The sequence below is a fragment of the Triticum aestivum genome, chromosome 6D (assembly GCF_018294505.1).
Source record: "Triticum aestivum cultivar Chinese Spring chromosome 6D, IWGSC CS RefSeq v2.1, whole genome shotgun sequence".
In the NCBI taxonomy this organism is placed as follows: domain Eukaryota; kingdom Viridiplantae; phylum Streptophyta; class Magnoliopsida; order Poales; family Poaceae; genus Triticum; species Triticum aestivum.
This window is the reverse complement of record NC_057811.1, coordinates 194,556,418-194,573,936: the sequence shown is the minus strand read 5'-3', so window position 1 is coordinate 194,573,936 and position 17,519 is coordinate 194,556,418.

Genomic DNA, 17,519 nt, shown 5'->3' with positions numbered 1-17,519 from the left:
GCTCCCGTCTTCCTACGAGGACGCCATCCATAGCACTCACGCTTATCTTGCGCATTTTAGAGTATCCACTTTCACTTGTCAATGATTTGTATAGGCAACCCAGAGGTCCTGTACCGCGGACGCGACTATTCAAATAGATCATGTTAACCCTGCAGGGGTGTACTTCTTCACACACACTCTCACCACTTATCGTTGATTACACGAAATGTACTCGGCAACCTTAAAGTGGAAGCCCAGCGAGGGTGTCGGCCAGGACCTGACTAACCACACAAGTCCCTAGTCCAGGTTTATCGCCTATTCAAGTTCCATCCGCAGGGAGTCTGGCCAAGGTTTCCACATACGGCCCCGAACGATGTGTACAGGGTTCCCGGGTCACCAAACGTGCGACTCGGTACACCGGGCCACGTGCCTACCGCATCACAGCCCACCCCTCGGGTCAGTGCTGCGCACGGCCTCCAACATACTACAAACACCAGAAACAACTTGCAACTCTTGGCAGAGGACAGGCTTGGTTAATAAGTCGAGAGAGTCAATTAAGGATCCTAATGTGTGGTAGTTGATGTTCATGGATCACAAACACAGAACTCAGTTGCTGAGGACGGTTTCAATGAGACAACCCACCATTGTACTCCTACATGGCCTCTCACCACTACCTTTACCAAATTGTGTTCACACACAGTAGGACATGTTCATCACCATTCAAATTCATCCCCAGTGAATCAAACCTGACTCAACTCTAAGCAGTAGCAGGCATGACAAACAAGCATGAATGAGTAGGCACATCAGGGCTCAAAAAACTCCTACTCATGCGAGTGGCTTTCATCTATTTACTTTGGCAATGACAGGTCATTCATAGGAAAGGATTTCAACTACCACAGCATGTAACAGTTGACACGTTGTTGTCCTAATGCAGTAAAAGAGAGCAAGAGCGAGAGAGTGGGATTGTATCGCGATGAACAAGGGGGTTTTGCTTGCCTGTCACTTCTGAAGATAGTAATAGCTCTTCATCGGTGTCAACGATCACAAAGTCCACTAAGAGGGGACAAATACTGGCAAACAAGGTAGAACACAATCAATGCCATGCACAATATGATGCATGATCATGACATGTCGATATGCTGTGATTTGAGCTAATGCAACTAGCGACAGGTTAAATGAAGTTTGTTTGAATCCAAGATTCAAATTAAAACTCCATATGTGGAAATTCAAATGCCATTTATATGATTTGTTTTAAACAACAGCTATAAGTTGTTCTAACATGAATGAAAATAGTACAAATGGATAGATTGGATTTTTTTATCATTTTTCATATATAAATCTTAGCATTTGGAGTTATATATTAATTTCTATGATTTTTAGAAGTTAGCACTATTTTTTGGAATTTCCTGAATAAGAATAAATCCGGAAAAGGCCATTACTGCGTCAGCAAGTCAAATGTGCGGTCCAGACCTGACCAGTGGGACCCATATGTCATTGACTTGGCTAGTTAACATAGTTAATTAGCCTTAAGTTAAGCCTAACTAAATTGTAAGTGGGGCTGGGGCCCACATGTCAGTGAAACAGTGGCTAATTAAGTTAGAAAAAACTAAACTAATTTAATAGGGGGCTGGCCCCACCTGTCATTTATTGAGGGGAGGTGAAACCCCTGGTCAACAGGGCCTAACGATCCGGCGGCTCGTCACCAGTGGCAACAGGCGCGGCGGAGGGCTCGGGTTCGCTCTCCCGGCGCCCGAACAAGCGGCGGAGGGCACCCGCAGGGAGCTGGAGCTCTCACGCATCCAGTGCAGCAAGCGGCAGCAGCGGGGGTTGTCGGAGTTGAGCGCGGCGTCGACCTCGGCGGCGGTCGGAGTTCAGGCGCACTCGGGAATGGGGCTGCGATGGCCGTGGAGTGGCATGCCTAGCTCCTACGGCACCTACGCGGCGCGGTGAGCACGTGGGTGTGCTCGGTTGGGAGCTACCACGACTGTGGCCACAGTAGCGAGAAGCTCGGGTGGAGGTGCGGTTCGGTCTCTGGCGGAGCGACGGCTACAGCATGCAAACGGAGCACGGAAGAGGGGGATTCGGGTCAGTGGCTCACGGTGATGTCAGGGGGCGTCGAAGCGGGCTTGGGGAAGGTCCGGTGCAGGTGGAACAGTGGGGTCGATCTTGACGACCCGAGGAGGAGGGAGATGAGGTAGCCGGCGATGCAGGATGTCCGGCGTCGCGTGTCTCGGAGCAGACGACGTAGAGGACAAAAACGGAGCTTGGGGACAGGTCCATGGGGCTAGGGCTGGCCGATGCCCGTGGTGGCAGCGATCGGCGGCGCCCGTGGCGTTCGGCTATGGGAGAGAGAGCGAGACAGAGAAGGGGATGAGGGCGAGGGAGAGGTCGAGGGGGTCGAGGGGGAGTGTGTGGCGTTCATAGCCGCGTCGGGGAAGCAGCGGGAAGGAGGAGGTGGCGCCGCGCATGGTCGCGCGCATCGGGCACGCGCCTCCCATCCTTCTGGCGAAAGGAGGGAGATGACTGGCACGAGCCAGATGGGCCGGCTGCTACAGGAGCAGGTCAGGTAGGTGGCCACGTCAGCTTTCTCTCTCTCCCTCTCTCACTCTTTTATTTTTGTTTTCTATTATTCTGTAACTTTAGGGCTTTATTCAAAAATACCAAAACAACCTCAAAATTCATGAAACTGCTCAAGGCTACTATTTGGAATATTTCCAATAGTAAACATTTTAGTTCATGAATATTTGGACATTTAAAATATTATATAGCATTTAAATGCCCAAATGCAAATATCATATGATTTAATTCAGTGACCCAATGTTATGCTAGAAAAATGTGAACCATTTTTGTCAGAGGTTCTAGACCAAGGCAAAGATGATGAACATTTTTGAAGGGCATTTTAGGTTCATTGAAAAAGTACTTTAGTAACCCTAGTTGGATTATGTGGTGCTGGGGTTTTCTGCCATCCCCATTTCAACTTTAATTGAAACATAAACATGATGCAGCACAAGATGCTAGCACTAAGCATTACCAGAACTAGGGATGTGACACCGGGGCTCGGGGAGGCAAAACCACCTCACCAACCACTCCATCACGACCCACGTCGTCGATCTGTGCGGTGTCAAGCCGCAAAGTTACTGAGTGGCAGTTATTCGCCACATGGCTGCCTCTCCTTACAGGGAAATCCCACAGATGACACCCGTCCTGCTATGTGTCAAGCAAACACGTGCGGAGCTGGCAAGATAGCCCGGCAAGCCTTGTCGGGCAACCAGCGATGTGACACTAAGTGGTGCATTTAATGCGCCCTGTCAGCCCACAGAGTTAGTTATGATAGTACTGTTTGCTATCATATCAGTGCATAATGACTACTTTTGCATTGTAGCGACCCCTTGATCTATTAAAGGAGGCCCGTGGCAACGATAGAAGGGGTTAGAAGGTTGGATAAATCACACCCCCATATGCGTGTAGTCGCTGCTGCCCCAAGGCTACCCCTGCCGAGCAAGTATCTTACGCTCACCACCACCTTTTCCACCATCAATCCAGTAAAGCAGGAGTAGGGTATTTCACCTCGCGGCGGCCCGAACCTTGGTGAATTGCTCGTGTGATCCCTGCCGCGCAGCCCCATGCTTGTCTGCTCTTTGTGCAACGAATCGCCCCCCTGCCGAACCAGCAAGGGGCCTCTTGGTCCGTCGGTGGCCATGGTTTCCCGCGACAATGCTACAGCCGAGGAGGACCCAGAAAACACGTGGAAGGGTGTCCCACGTCTTGGCAAGGAAGAAAATATGCGTGTACCACCCGGGAGGACCCAGAAACTGCATGGTAGGGTGTGCCACGTCTCGGCACGGAGGAAAAATGTGCATGTAAAAACATACTGTATCAGACGTACTACCTACGGTTCAACCTAGGGACCCAGCCAGTCGGTCGAAAACTCCCCACTAGCCACACGGGTTCATCATGCTAACATGGCACGGAGGATAGGTATGGTTAGCTCCATCTCGATCGGACACAACATCTCTTGTTCTAGGCGATTCTTCTATTTTCCACGCATTTTTTAGTTATAATAACACCACGGCCAGCTTGCGCCGCTCTTCGTGTGTGCCCGTGCGTCTAAAGGTGTGACACCCAAAAATTTCATTTGTTTTTTTTTTATTCTTATTTGTCTTGGGGGAGGTGATTTAAATTTTTCCTTCAAAAGAACCCTCCCTTTCAAAATATTTTTTTATGGCAAGAGTTTTATTTGGATTTACCCAAGACTTGTTTTTGGTCTTGGAGGTTCTTGCTTTTATTTGGACTCAAACCAAAATGCTTTTCACTTGAGAAAAATGTCTTTGGAAGATTTCTTGAAAATACTCTATAGCTTTTGGAATAATCCTTTACCACTTTCAACAAATCCCTCTTGCCATGACCTTAGTGCAAACCCACTCTCCTAAACCTTCCCTCATCTTTGGATAATGATTTGCATCAAGTCCAGCAAGTTGAACCTCCCCATATGTTTATTTTTCCATTTTAAATTTTATCAAAACAATTTCTACCTTCTATTCTAGCCCTTGGAGATTTACAAAGGAGCTACCATTTCTGTTTTGATTTTCGTCCTCAAACCAATTTCCCTTCCTAGTCCTTTGAACCCTCAACCAAGATCCATGAAGATCCACTGGTCTTCAGTTCAAAATTTTCAAACTACACTTGCTGCAAGGTTGGACCAGATTTGCCAAATTTGATGAAATTCATTCAAATCCTTCTCCAAAAATTCTGAGTAAAATCAGGCAGCCTCTGGGAGCTTTGAGTGGTCACCTCACCAAGTCCCAGCCCCAGGAAAAATTTTCTTCATGCCAAATCATTCTGTCGAACACCTGCAGAGCATTGTCAATGTCAAGTTCAGAGATTCAGAGAACAGTTCAGTGATCTACTGTCGTTTTCTTCAGAACTTGTTGTCGATCTCGACAGTGCCCCGATGTCGCCTTGCTCCCCGTCCCCTCCCCCTTGTCCCTGCACTGCACGAGCGCCTGGAGCCTTGCGGACGTCGGCGACGAGCTAGAGGAGGTGCGCCGCCCCGTGAACGACGCCAGCGGCGGCTTTGCGGCCGCCAGAGAGAGGCGCGGCGCAGACGCCGCCACCCAGCGCCGCCCAAGGCACCGGAGAGCGCCGCGTGGTCTTCCACTCCCCAGTGCGCGCTACCACCCTCGTCGTGAACCGCTGGGCGCGGAGCGCGCTCTCTGCCGCCGATGTGCCCGTGCGGCCACCCCACCGTGGACCAACGCCATTACGCCAAGACCAACCGGGATTTGCGGGGGAACGACACCAGTAACTTCCACTGATGCTGCCTGGCCACCTAAACCTCCTGCCAATCCACTACATCGTCGTAATTGCTCGCCGGAGATTCTCCGTTCACGGCCACCCCCTCGATCCACCTATAAATAGAGGCCCCGAGCTTCAACTCGGACCCACACCACCTCTGCACTCCACCTAGACCACACCAAGCCACTAGAAGAGCCCCGAGGAGGTCTCCTTCCTCAACTCCGGCCGCCGCGACCCGCCACGGGATCCAGCTCGATTCGCTCTCGTGCGTGCACCTCTGCCTCCCATCTCTTGCCAGTAGCTCCCCTACGCATCCACTCTTCTGACCCGCGCTTCAATTCGGAGTTTGCAGCACCCACCGGAGTTCTCCACCATCACCCGAGCCGTCGTCCGCCGGAGAAAGTGTCGCCGTCGACGTGGTGCTCTCCGTCGGTCGAGGCCACCACCCACTGACGCAGAAGGACACGCTGAAGCTCTTGGTACACTCCGATCTCCCTGTCTCGCCGTGGTTCGATGCCGGCGACCACCGCAGACTTCGGGCGCCAGCGAACTCTTTTAAACCTGACATGTGGACCCCCCCTGTCATCCTCTATTCTCTTCTCCCTCGAACCGTTTTCTGTTGGCGCCTTCGGGCAAATACGTTTTCCCTTTTGAGCTGACGCGTTTCTTTCCGAAGCGTTTTCTGTTTTCTCAGTTTGGCCCCTGGAACTTTTCTGTTTCATTACAGATGAGTCCCTGGACAGAAACCTTTATAACTTTTAAATAAAAAGTGATTTTTGAGTGATTCTTTTTCTGACAGTCTTAAAATTTTGTCTAGTTTTTTATGGGATTTATTTGAAAAAAAATTCGAGAAGTTTTTATCCACGCGTTGGTTTTCACTTTAGTGCCCGTTTTCGTTATGCCGTAGGTTCCGGAAGAGGTGACGGAGCCGCGAACTTCGCCGAGCTAGACTCCGACTTCTCCGAACCAGGCAAGCATGTTTGAACCTTTGATATGATGGGTGTTTTGCATGTTTGCGTGAAGGGTTGTGCGTGGCAAGTGGGTATCGGTGAGTATCTCTTTGCTTGTGAGGCAACTACGCGTGTGTTCCAAAGTTGCGATGATCTCTGGTGAGAGATGGCCTAATCATGTGGTGACATGAAGGGCAGCAAGGTGGTACTATTGTAGAATACCAGCCTTGCGTCATCCGACAAATTCCGACGTTGACGTGGACTGATTCACGTTATCGTTCTTTTCCCTTCCGTGCTACCACATGTTTCTTTTGCCGAGATGCGGTTTAGTAAGTTGGTAACCTCTTTCCGTGTACACACCAAACAGAGGGGCCGGGATGATGGTTCCATGGCCCTGGATTAAAGCCAGTCATCTGGTCAGGGGGCATGGGTGTTTCCGGTTGGGACCGAGAGGGGGGCACCCCTTAGAGCGCGCGTATAGAAATTTGATCCCATGCTACGCGAGGTTGTAGCCTCCCCCTCTCAAGGTTTTTCTTGAACGTTGCCGAGGGTGATTCCTGGCTTCGGATTGTTGAATGGGTGTGTACTGGTTAGATGTGTTTCTTCCAAAACACCGTAAACGGAACTAGTCCCCGTGACTACTGAAATCCGTTGGCTGTGGTTAAAGTACAAATTCTGCAGAGTCAAATCCTTCCGAGTCATCGTATCCATGGTCCAGTAAAGTGTTCAGCGTATCCATGTCTATGTCGTAACCTCGCGGTATATCCTTCTGTTCTGTAAGCAAGCATGAGTAGTGAACTTAGCTGAACGTTATTCCTGTGGATGGACTAACCCGTTGTTTTACCTCATGTCTGATTATTCTCTTGATTTGATTCATAAGTTACTATGTTATGAATATAAGCCCTTTATGTGATGTCGCTCAGACGTCCGACTGCGGCATGTTTGTCTCTTACTTTCAATATAGGCCCTTTATGTGGTGTCGCCCCGACGCCCGACTGCGGCATTATTATTATTCTTGCAGTTTCCTCTCGAGGAGTCATTCAGACCCTCGTTTGGCACCGGTATTATTATTCTTGCAGTTTCCTCTCGAGGAGTCATTCAGACCCTCGTTTGGCACTTGTATTATTATTCTTGGAGTTTCCTCTCGAGGAGTCATTCAGACCCTCGTTTGGCACCGGTATTATTATTCTTGCAGTTTCCTCTCGAGGAGTCATTCAGACCCTCGTTTGGCACCCAGTATTTATTTTGAGATTTCAGGAGGACTACCGCCCGACTTCTCTGTTATTTTTCCCCATGCATTGTTATCCCTATGTCTGCACGCACTTGTTAATCTGTTCATATGCATCATGTTTACATTTGTTATATCATATGTCCGAACTGTCTTGCGAGTACTTTCATAGTACTCACCTGTCTTGTTGATTTGGCCAGATGTTGACGAAGGTGATCTCCTGGATGAAGAGTTTGATAGCGAGTCCGACGCCTGGAGGAATCCCAGTCAGTCCCGTGCGATCCTAGATATTGGTCACTTGTATCATACACGCTTCCGCCACCCGCAATAAGTCTCTTCGAGCCTCACTCCGATGCTCGAAGAGCTGTAGTTTCCAGGAGTCATATCACCCACTTCGCAGTGATATTTCCACCATCATTGTTATCGTGAGTTAGTAGTTATGCCACCCTATCCGCCGTTATGTTTATCGGCGTTCTTGTAATAAATCATTGAGCAGTCTCCGCTCAACGTTGTATTATATTCAGTACTCCTGGTATTTTTCTTCTGTAACCAAGATATTGTCTACCAGTGAGAAGGAATTCTTCTTTACTGGTCCGTAAAAGGGATTGGTCTCTCAATAAATATTTTATTGAAAACCAGTCGTGACAAGCTTGGTATCAGAGCCAGGCTGACTGTAGGAAGCCACTAGGTGCGATCGTTAATCGGTTATTAGCGTCTTTTATGCTTTTTCAGCATTTTGCAATTGTAGCTATTTTCTGTTGGTCATCATAAATTTATGACATGACTACTCAGAATTTTTGCCTACTTTTGTAGATGGCTGGCAACAACTGCGAGACTCGGGTGTTCATGAACGTGCCCGAGGGGTTTGTCAAACTCCTCGTCTCCATCACCAAGCTCTCGATCGGGCCAGCGACTCGTCCGGAGTTCACTCTTTATCAGCACAAGCTCAAAGACGACATGTCTATGCACCAGGCCGTGGTGCAATTCAACGGAGGACGTTCTGCGTCTCGCCATTTCCATTTTGTGGGAAGGGCCATGCCTACGGAGAGGCATGCCATGCAGATGGCGGCCCGTGAGGCAATAGCTCGCCTTCGGGACATCCTTCCTATGATGAAGACTCGTCGCTACCGCTACCTCCCTTGCCATGTGCCATACACTTGCCACTATGCGTTCGCCTGCCATCGGGGTAGAGCGAGATGAAGCCATCGAGATGGTCGTAGAGTACCTCAAGGCTCTAGAGGAATCCTTCGACAACCTCGTGGATGACCTTGTGGCTGCCCGCATGGACTTAGTCCGGGGCGGTCCTGCCTGCAGGAAGGAGCTTCTCCACACGGAACCGCCTCTGACATTCGTCTCATCCTCAGCATCTTATGCACCGCCATCTTGGCCACTGCTCGCCGTCTGCCTACCACTGAGGAGTTCGACCGAGTCATCGCTCCTACTCCAGTCAGAGCTGCACCGCCTGCGACACACGCGCTGCCACCTGTCACTCCCGCACCATCACCGCAGCGCAGTGCTACGCGCCAGGAGCCTGCTAGAGAGGAGGTGGAGGTTGATTCTCCTGCACTGCTGAGTCTTGCCCTCGGCAAGGGAAAGGACATCATCACCATCTCCGACTGAGAGCACCGAGTAGCCGTGCGTTATGTCTGCTTGTATGATGTGTTTTATCTGTACGCTAGTTTGTATTAGTATGTTCGCTGTTTTCCGGAGTAGTATGCTAGTCTTAATAACATGTCAGGATTGTGTACGCACATCCTGAGTGCTGTATCATGTGTTTGCTTTTTCGCGTGTAAAATTTGTGTTTAAGCAGTCATTTCTCCGAGCAAAACCGTTTATAATTTCTTGAAAAATTTTGAGGTCTTTTAAATGTTTGTCTTCGCAAGATTTTTCTGGGTGCCACATAGTTCTTCTCATGAGTTTTTGCTAAATAATACCCCAGAGTGGAAAATGTCTCTTCTGTGGACTCGTTCCATGCCCAATCAGCCAGAAGAAGTTTATGGAACACAAACTAGCAACAACTTCACTCAGGGACAGTCCAGTCAACAAGACAGCGAAGCAGCCTTGTCTCAAGTATGCCGTCTCTTCGAACAAAGCCAGCAACAGCACCAGGAGATGATGAATCACGTCATCAATATGGGGAACCACCGTGAACCCTATCAACCGCATTCCAAGTTATCTGAGTTACAGAAGACTCGCCCTTCAACTTTCGCTCACACTGATAGGCCGCTGGAAGCCGATGACTGGCTTCGTGATATCGAGAGGAAGCTGATTATTGCCCAGTGCTCAGATCATGAGAAGGTGCTTTATGCACCACACTACCTTACTGGAGCAGCTGCAGCATGGTGGGAAAACTTCCTACACATGCATCCCAGTGAACACAACATCACCTGGGAAGAGTTTAAGGAAGGCTTCCGTGGGGCACACATCCCCAAGAGCATCATAAAAATCAAGAAGAGAGAATTTGATGACCTGAAGCAGAGAGGCACGTCAGTGACAGAATACAATGGTCAGTTTACCCAGCTATCTCGTTATGCCCACGACGAGCACATGACAGAGTGCAAGAAGATGGAAAAATTCCTGGACGGCCTGGCACCGGAACTAAAATGCCAACTGGTTGTACACACTTTCCCGGATTTTAAAACTCTGGTTGACAAGGCCATTACCTTGGAGAATGAGCGCCGCAGCCTGGAAGATATCCGTAAGCGAAAGAGGGACAAGACGACTCTTGCTCGCAACAACCGAAGCAAAACTAAGGTTCCAAGGACAGGAGCAAGGAAATCCACGACTACTGATTTAAGGCCCGTCAGGCAGTTTCATGCCAGGGACAAGGAGTTCACGTACCATCCAGGGGTCACCTGCTATGCTTGCGGTGAAGAAGGGCACTATGCTAAACAATGCCCAAAGCCGAGGAACGCGGCCCCCAAGCCAAACAATGGTGGGAACAATCCAGCCCCCAAGCGCAACAATTTCAACCCCAGCAACAACCACAGGAAGGGTCACCTGAACCATGTGACCAGGGAAGAAGCTCAGAATGCCCCAGACATCATGCTCGGTACGTTCCCTGTAAACACAGTACCTGCCACGGTTTTGTTTGATTCTGGAGCTTCCCATTCGTTCGTTTCGAAGAGTTTTGTTTTGCAACATGGTTTTCCGATACTTCCCTTGGAAAAATCTATGATCATCAAGTCCCCCGGAAATAAGCACTTTGCTCAGGGTTACTGCCAAGGAGTAATCATCGAGTTCGAAGGACTACAGTTCCAAGCAAATCTCATCGTGTTGGAGAATAAAGGACTGGATGTCATTTTAGGGATGGACTGGTTAACCACCAACAAAGGATTCATTGACTGTTTCAATCGAACCGTGATTCTCACTCACCATCACGGCAAGACAATAAAGGTCACAGCTCAAGAAAGACCACGGTCACGGCAACCAAAGCTGAACAAAGTGGACATGTCAGAAGTGAGAAAAGTTCCAGTGGTATGCGAGTTTCCTGACGTATTTCCTGAAGAACTACCAGGCATGCCACCAGACCGAGAGATAGAGTTCAGCATTGAACTAGCACCTGGCACCGCTCCCATCTATAAGAAACCTTATAGAATGGCACCCTCAGAATTGGTGGAGTTGAAGAAGCAGATAAAGGAATTATTGGACAAAGGATTTATTCGAGCCAGCTCCTCACCATGGGGTTCGCCCGTTTTATTCGCCAAGAAAAAGGATGGGACACTGAGACTGTGTATAGACTATCGAGCCCTCAATATGGTCACCATCAAAAACAAATATCCGATGCCACGGATAAATGATTTGTTCGACCAGCTCGCACAAGCCAAGGTGTTCTCAAAAATTGATTTGAGATCGGGATATCACCAATTGAAAGTACGGACAGAAGATATCCCCAAGACAGCATTCACTTCTAGATATGGGTTATATGAGTTCACAGTGATGCCTTTTGGTCTAACGAATGCCCCCGCATATTTCGTCCACCTCATGAACAAAGTGTTCATGAAATTCATGGACAAATTTGTTGTGGTGTTCATCGACGATATTCTGGTATACTCGAGGACCCCAGAAGAGCATGCTGAACATCTCAGAATTGTTTTGGGAGAATTAAGGAAACATCAGTTGTACGCCAAATTTAGCAAATGTGAATTTTGGCTAAGGCAAGTTGGTTTCCTAGGCCATATATTGAACCAAGAAGGCGTGGCCGTAGACCCAGAAAAAGTCAAAGCCATACTTGACTGGAAGTCACCCGCCAACGTTACAGATGTACGGAGTTTCCTGGGAATGGCCGGATATTACAGATGATTTATTGAAGGATTCTCCACTGTGGCAAAACCAATAACACAGTTGCTCAAGAAAGACAAGAAATTTGTATGGACGGAAGCATGCGAGAAAAGCTTCCAAGAACTCAAGAAGAAACTAACAACCGCACTGGTCCTAACCGTGCCAGACATACACAAGAGTTTTGAAGTATATTGTGACGCGTCCCGAAAAGGCCTCGGATGTGTACTAATGCAAGATGGCAAGGTTGTCGCGTATGCCTCCCGACAGCTGCGAAAACATGAGGAAAATTACCCAACACATGACTTGGAGCTAGCAGCAGTCATACATGCACTCAAGGAGTGGAGGCACTTTCTGTTGGGAAATCGCTGTGAAATATATACGGACCATAAGAGCCTTAAATATATTTTCACACAGCCAGAGCTAAATTTACGCCAACGACGCTGGATGGAATTGGTCAAGGACTATGATGTCGGTATTCACTACCATCCAGGGAAAGCAAATATAGTGGCTGATGCCCTTAGTCGAAACCCCAGCCCGGACAATGACGATCCGCAAAACTTGAGGCCCGAGTTTCAGCAAGAGTTCGCCAGGCTCAACATGGTGTTAGTCACTGAAGGCACCACATCAAATCTGGAGATACAACCCACCCTAGTGGAACAGATTAAGAAGGCTCAACAGGGACATCCCAGCATCGAAGGTATAAAGAAGAAAATAACCTTGGTAAGGCTTCAGAGTTCGTCACAGACAGTGAAGGAATATTATGGTACGGAGACAGACTTTGCATACCTAACATTGAGGAACTCAAGAAACAAATCTTAACCGAAAGCCACACCGCCCCATACTCGATCCACCCTGGAGGAACCAAGATGTACAAGGACATTCAGGAAAGATTTTGGTGGCACGGTATGAAAAGAGATATAGCCACATTTATTGCTTGTTGCGATTCATGTCAGCGCATCAAGGCCGAGCATCAAAAGCCAGCAGGGCTACTCCAACCAAACAGGATACCGGAGTGGAAATGGGATGAAGTAGGAATGGACTTCATTGTCGGATTACCCCGATCTCAACACGGAAATGATGCCATATGGGTCATCACAGATAGGCTGACCAAGGTAGCCCATTTCATTCCCGTGAAGACGACCTACTCCACTCAAAGGCTAGCCAAGCTTTATCTCTCTCGTATAGTCTGTCTGCATGGAGTCCCAAAGACTATAATATCCGACCGAGGCACTCAATTCGTCTCAAAATTTTGGGACCACCTGCAACAAGCTCTGGGCACGCAACTAGCTTTCAGTACAGCGTACCACCCTCAGACAGATGGACAAACGGAACGTGTGAACCAAATCCTAGAGGATATGCTGAGAGCCTATGTGCTCACCTATGGGTCCAGTTGGGAAGAGAGTTTGCCGTATGCCGAGTTTGCTTACAACAATAGTTACCAAGCCAGCTTGCAAATGGCACCCTTTGAAGCGTTGTACGGGCGGAGGTGTCGTACCCCACTGAATTGGTCAGAAACAGGTGACAGCCGTATCTTCGGCCCAGACATGCTTAAAGAGGCCGAGGAGAAAGTTAAACAGATCAGGGACAGACTCAAGACAGCGCAGAGCCGACAAAAGAGCTACTACGATCAAAAACATCGTGAGGTCAGCTTTGAACCCGGTGATTCCGTATACCTACGAGTGTCTCCTATGAGGGGCCTGCAACGGTTCAAAATTAAGGAGAAGCTAGCCCCGAGATTTATCGGACCATTTCGTGTAGAGGCACGAAGAGGCACAGTGGCCTACAAACTAGACTTACCCAAGGAGCTGTCGGACGTCCATGACGTATTCCACGTCTCACAATTGAGAAAATGTGCAAGTAACCCGGAGAAGCATGTACCCCATGAGAGCATCGAGGTACAACCAGACCTCACCTACAGAGAAAGGCCAATAAAGATATTGGAGGAATCTGAACGGAGGACCCGACAGAAAACAACTAAATTTTTCAAAGTTCAGTGGAGCAACCACACTGAGGACGAAGCGACATGGGAAAGGGAAGATTTTCTCCAGGCAGAATATCCATATTTATTCAAGGATCAGCTGAAATCTCGAGGACGAGATTTTTCCTAAGGGGGTAGTTGTTGTGACACACAAAAATTTCATTTGTTTTTTTTAATTCTTATTTGTCTTGGGGGAGGTGATTTAAATTTTTCCTTCAAAAGAACCCTCCCTTTCAAAATATTTTTTTATGGCAAGAGTTTTATTTGGATTTACCCAAGACTTGTTTTTGGTCTTGGAGGTTCTTGCTTTTATTTGGACTCAAACCAAAATGCTTTTCACTTGAGAAAAATGTCTTTGGAAGATTTCTTGAAAATACTCTATAGCTTTTGGAATAATCCTTTACCACTTTCAACAAATCCCTCTTGCCATGACCTTAGTGCAAACCCACTCTCCTAAACCTTCCCTCATCTTTGGATCATGATTTGCATCAAGTCCAGCAAGTTGAACCTCCCCATATGTTTATTTTTCCATTTTAAATTTTATCAAAACAATTTCTACCTTCTATTCTAGCCCTTGGAGATTTACAAAGGAGCTACCATTTCTGTTTTGATTTTCGTCCTCAAACCAATTTCCCTTCCTAGTCCTTTGAACCCTCAACCAAGATCCATGAAGATCCACTGGTCTTCAGTTCAAATTTTTCAAACTACACTTGCTGCAAGTTTGGACCAGATTTGCCAAATTTGATGAAATTCATTCAAATCCTTCTCCAAAAATTCTGAGTAAAATCAGGCAGCCTCTGGGAGCTTTGAGTGGTCACCTCACCAAGTCCCAGCCCCAGGAAAATTTTTCTTCATGCCAAATCATTCTGTCGAACACCTGCAGAGCATTGTCAATGTCAAGTTCAGAGATTCAGAGAACAGTTCAGTGATCTACTGTCGTTTTCTTCAGAACTTGTTGTCGATCTCGACAGTGCCCCGATGTCGCCTTGCTCCCCGTCGTCTCCCCCTTGTCCCTGCACCGCACGAGCGCCTGGAACCTTGCGGACGTCGGCGACGAGCTGGAGGAGGTGCGCCGCCCCGTGACCGACGCCATCAGCGGCTTTGCGGCCGCTAGAGAGAGGCGCGGCGCAGACGGCGCCACCCAGCGCCGCCCAAGGCACCGGAGAGCCCCGCGTGGTCTTCCACTCCCCAGTGCGTGCTGCCACCCTCGTCGTGAACCGCTGGGCGCGGAGCGCGCTCTCTGCCGCCGATGTGCCCGTGCGGCCACCCCACCGTGGACCGACGCCATTACGCCAAGACCAACCGGGATTTGCGGGGGAACGACACCAGTAACTTCCACTGATGCTGCCTGGCCACCTAAACCTCCTGCCAATCCACTACATCGCCGTAATTGCTCGCCGGAGATTCTCCGTTCACGGCCACCCCCTCGATCCGCCTATAAATAGAGGCCCCGAGCTTCAACTCGAACCCACACCACCTCTGCACTCCACCTAGACCACACCAAGCCCCGAGGAGGTCTCCTTCCTCAACTCCGGCCGCCGCGACCCGCCACGGGATCCAGCTCGATTCGCTCTCGTGCGTGCACCTCTGCCTCCCATCTCTTGCTAGTAGCTCCCCTACGCATCCACTCTTCTGACCCGCGCGTCAACTCGGAGTTTGCAGCACCCACCGGAGTTCTCCACCATCACCCGAGCCGCCGTCCGCCGGAGAAAGTGTCGCCGTCGACGTGGTGCTCTCCGTCGGTCGAGGCCACCACCCACTGACGCAGAAGGACACGCTGAAGCTCTTGGTACACTCCGATCTCCCTGTCTCGCCGTGGTTCGACGCCGGCGACCACCGCAGACTTCGGGCGCCGGCGAACTCTTTTAAACCTGACATGTGGACCCCCCTGTCATCCTCTATTCTCTTCTCCCTCGAACCGTTTTCTGTTGGCGCCTTCGGGAAAATACGTTTTCCCTTTTGAGCTGACGCGTTTCTTTCCGAAGCGTTTTCTGTTTTCTCAGTTTGGCCCCTGGAACTTTTTCGTTTCATTACAGATGAGTCCCTGGACAGAAACCTTTATAACTTTTAAATAAAAAGTGATTTTTGAGTGATTCTTTTTCTGACAGTCTTAAAAATTTGTCTAGTTTTTATGGGGTTTATTTGAAAAAAAATTGGAGAAGTTTTTATGCACGCGTTGGTTTTCACTTTAGTGCCCGTTTTCGTTATGCCGTAGGTTCCGGAAGAGGTGACGGAGCCGCGAACTTCGCCGAGCTAGACTCCGACTTCTCCGAACCAGGCAAGCATGTTTGAACCTTTGATATGATGGGTGTTTTGCATGTTTGCGTGAAGGGTTGTGCGTGGCAAGTGGGTATCGGTGAGTATCTCGTTGCTTGTGAGGCAACTACCCGTGTGTTCCAAAGTTGCGATGATCTCTGGTGAGAGATGGCCTAATCATGTGGTGACATGAAGGGCAGCAAGGTGGTACTATTGTAGCATACCAGCCTTGTGTCATCCGACAAATTCCGACGTTGACGTGGACTGATTCACGTTATCGTTCTTTTCCCTTCCGTGCTACCACATGTTTCTTTTGCCGAGATGCGGTTTAGTAAGTTGGTAACCTCTTTCCGTGTACACACCAAACAGAGGGGCCGGGATGATGGTTCCATGGCCTTGGATTAAAGCCAGTCATCCGGTCAGGGGGCATGGGTGTTTCCGGTTGGGACCGAGAGGGGGGCACCCCTTAGAGCGCGCGTATAGAAATTTGATCCCATGCTACGCGAGGTTGTAGCCTCCCCGTCTCAAGGTTTTTCTTGAACGTTGCCGAGGGTGATTCCTGGCTTCGGATTGTTGAATGGGTGTGTACTGGTTAGATGTGTTTCTTCCAAAACACCGTAAACGGAACTAGTCCCCGTGACTACTGAAATCCGTTGGCTGTGGTTAAAGTACAAACTCTGCAGAGTCAAATCCTTCCGAGTCATCGTATCCATGGTCCAGTAAAGTGTTCAGCGTATCCATGTCTATGTCGTAACCACGCGGTATATCCTTCTGTTCGGTAAGCAAGCATGAGTAGTGAACTTAGCTGAACGTTATTCCTGTGGATGGACTAACCCGTTGTTTTACCTCATGTCTGATTATTCTCTTGATTTGATTCATAAGTTACTATGTTATGAATATAAGCCCTTTATGTGATGTCGCTCAGACGTCCGACTGCGGCATGTTTGTCTCTTACTTTCAATATAGGCCCTTTATGTGGTGTCGCCCCGACGCCTAACTGCGGCGTTATTATTATTCTTGCAGTTTCCTCTCGAGGAGTCATTCAGACCCTCGTTTGGCACCGGTATTATTATTCTTGCAGTTTCCTCTCGAGGAGTCATTCAGACCCTCGTTTGGCACCGGTATTATTATTCTTGCAGTTTCCTCTCGAGGAGTCATTCAGACCCTCGTTTGGCACCGGTATTATTATTCTTGCAGTTTCCTCTCGAGGAGTCATTCAGACCCTCGTTTGGCACCCAGTATTTATTTTGAGATTTCGGGAGGACTACCGCCCGACTTCTCTGTTATTTTTCCCCATGCATTGTTATCCCTATGTCTGCACGCACTTGTTAATCTGTTCATATGCATCATGTTTACATTTGTTATATCATATGTCCGAACTGTCTTGCGAGTACTTTCATAGTACTCACCTGTCTTGTTGATTTGGCCAGATTTTGACGAAGGCGATCTACTGGATGAAGAGTTTGATAGTGAGTCCGACGCCTAGAGGAATCCCAGTCAGTCCCGTGCGATCCTGGATATTGGTCACCTGTATCATACATGCTTCCGCCAC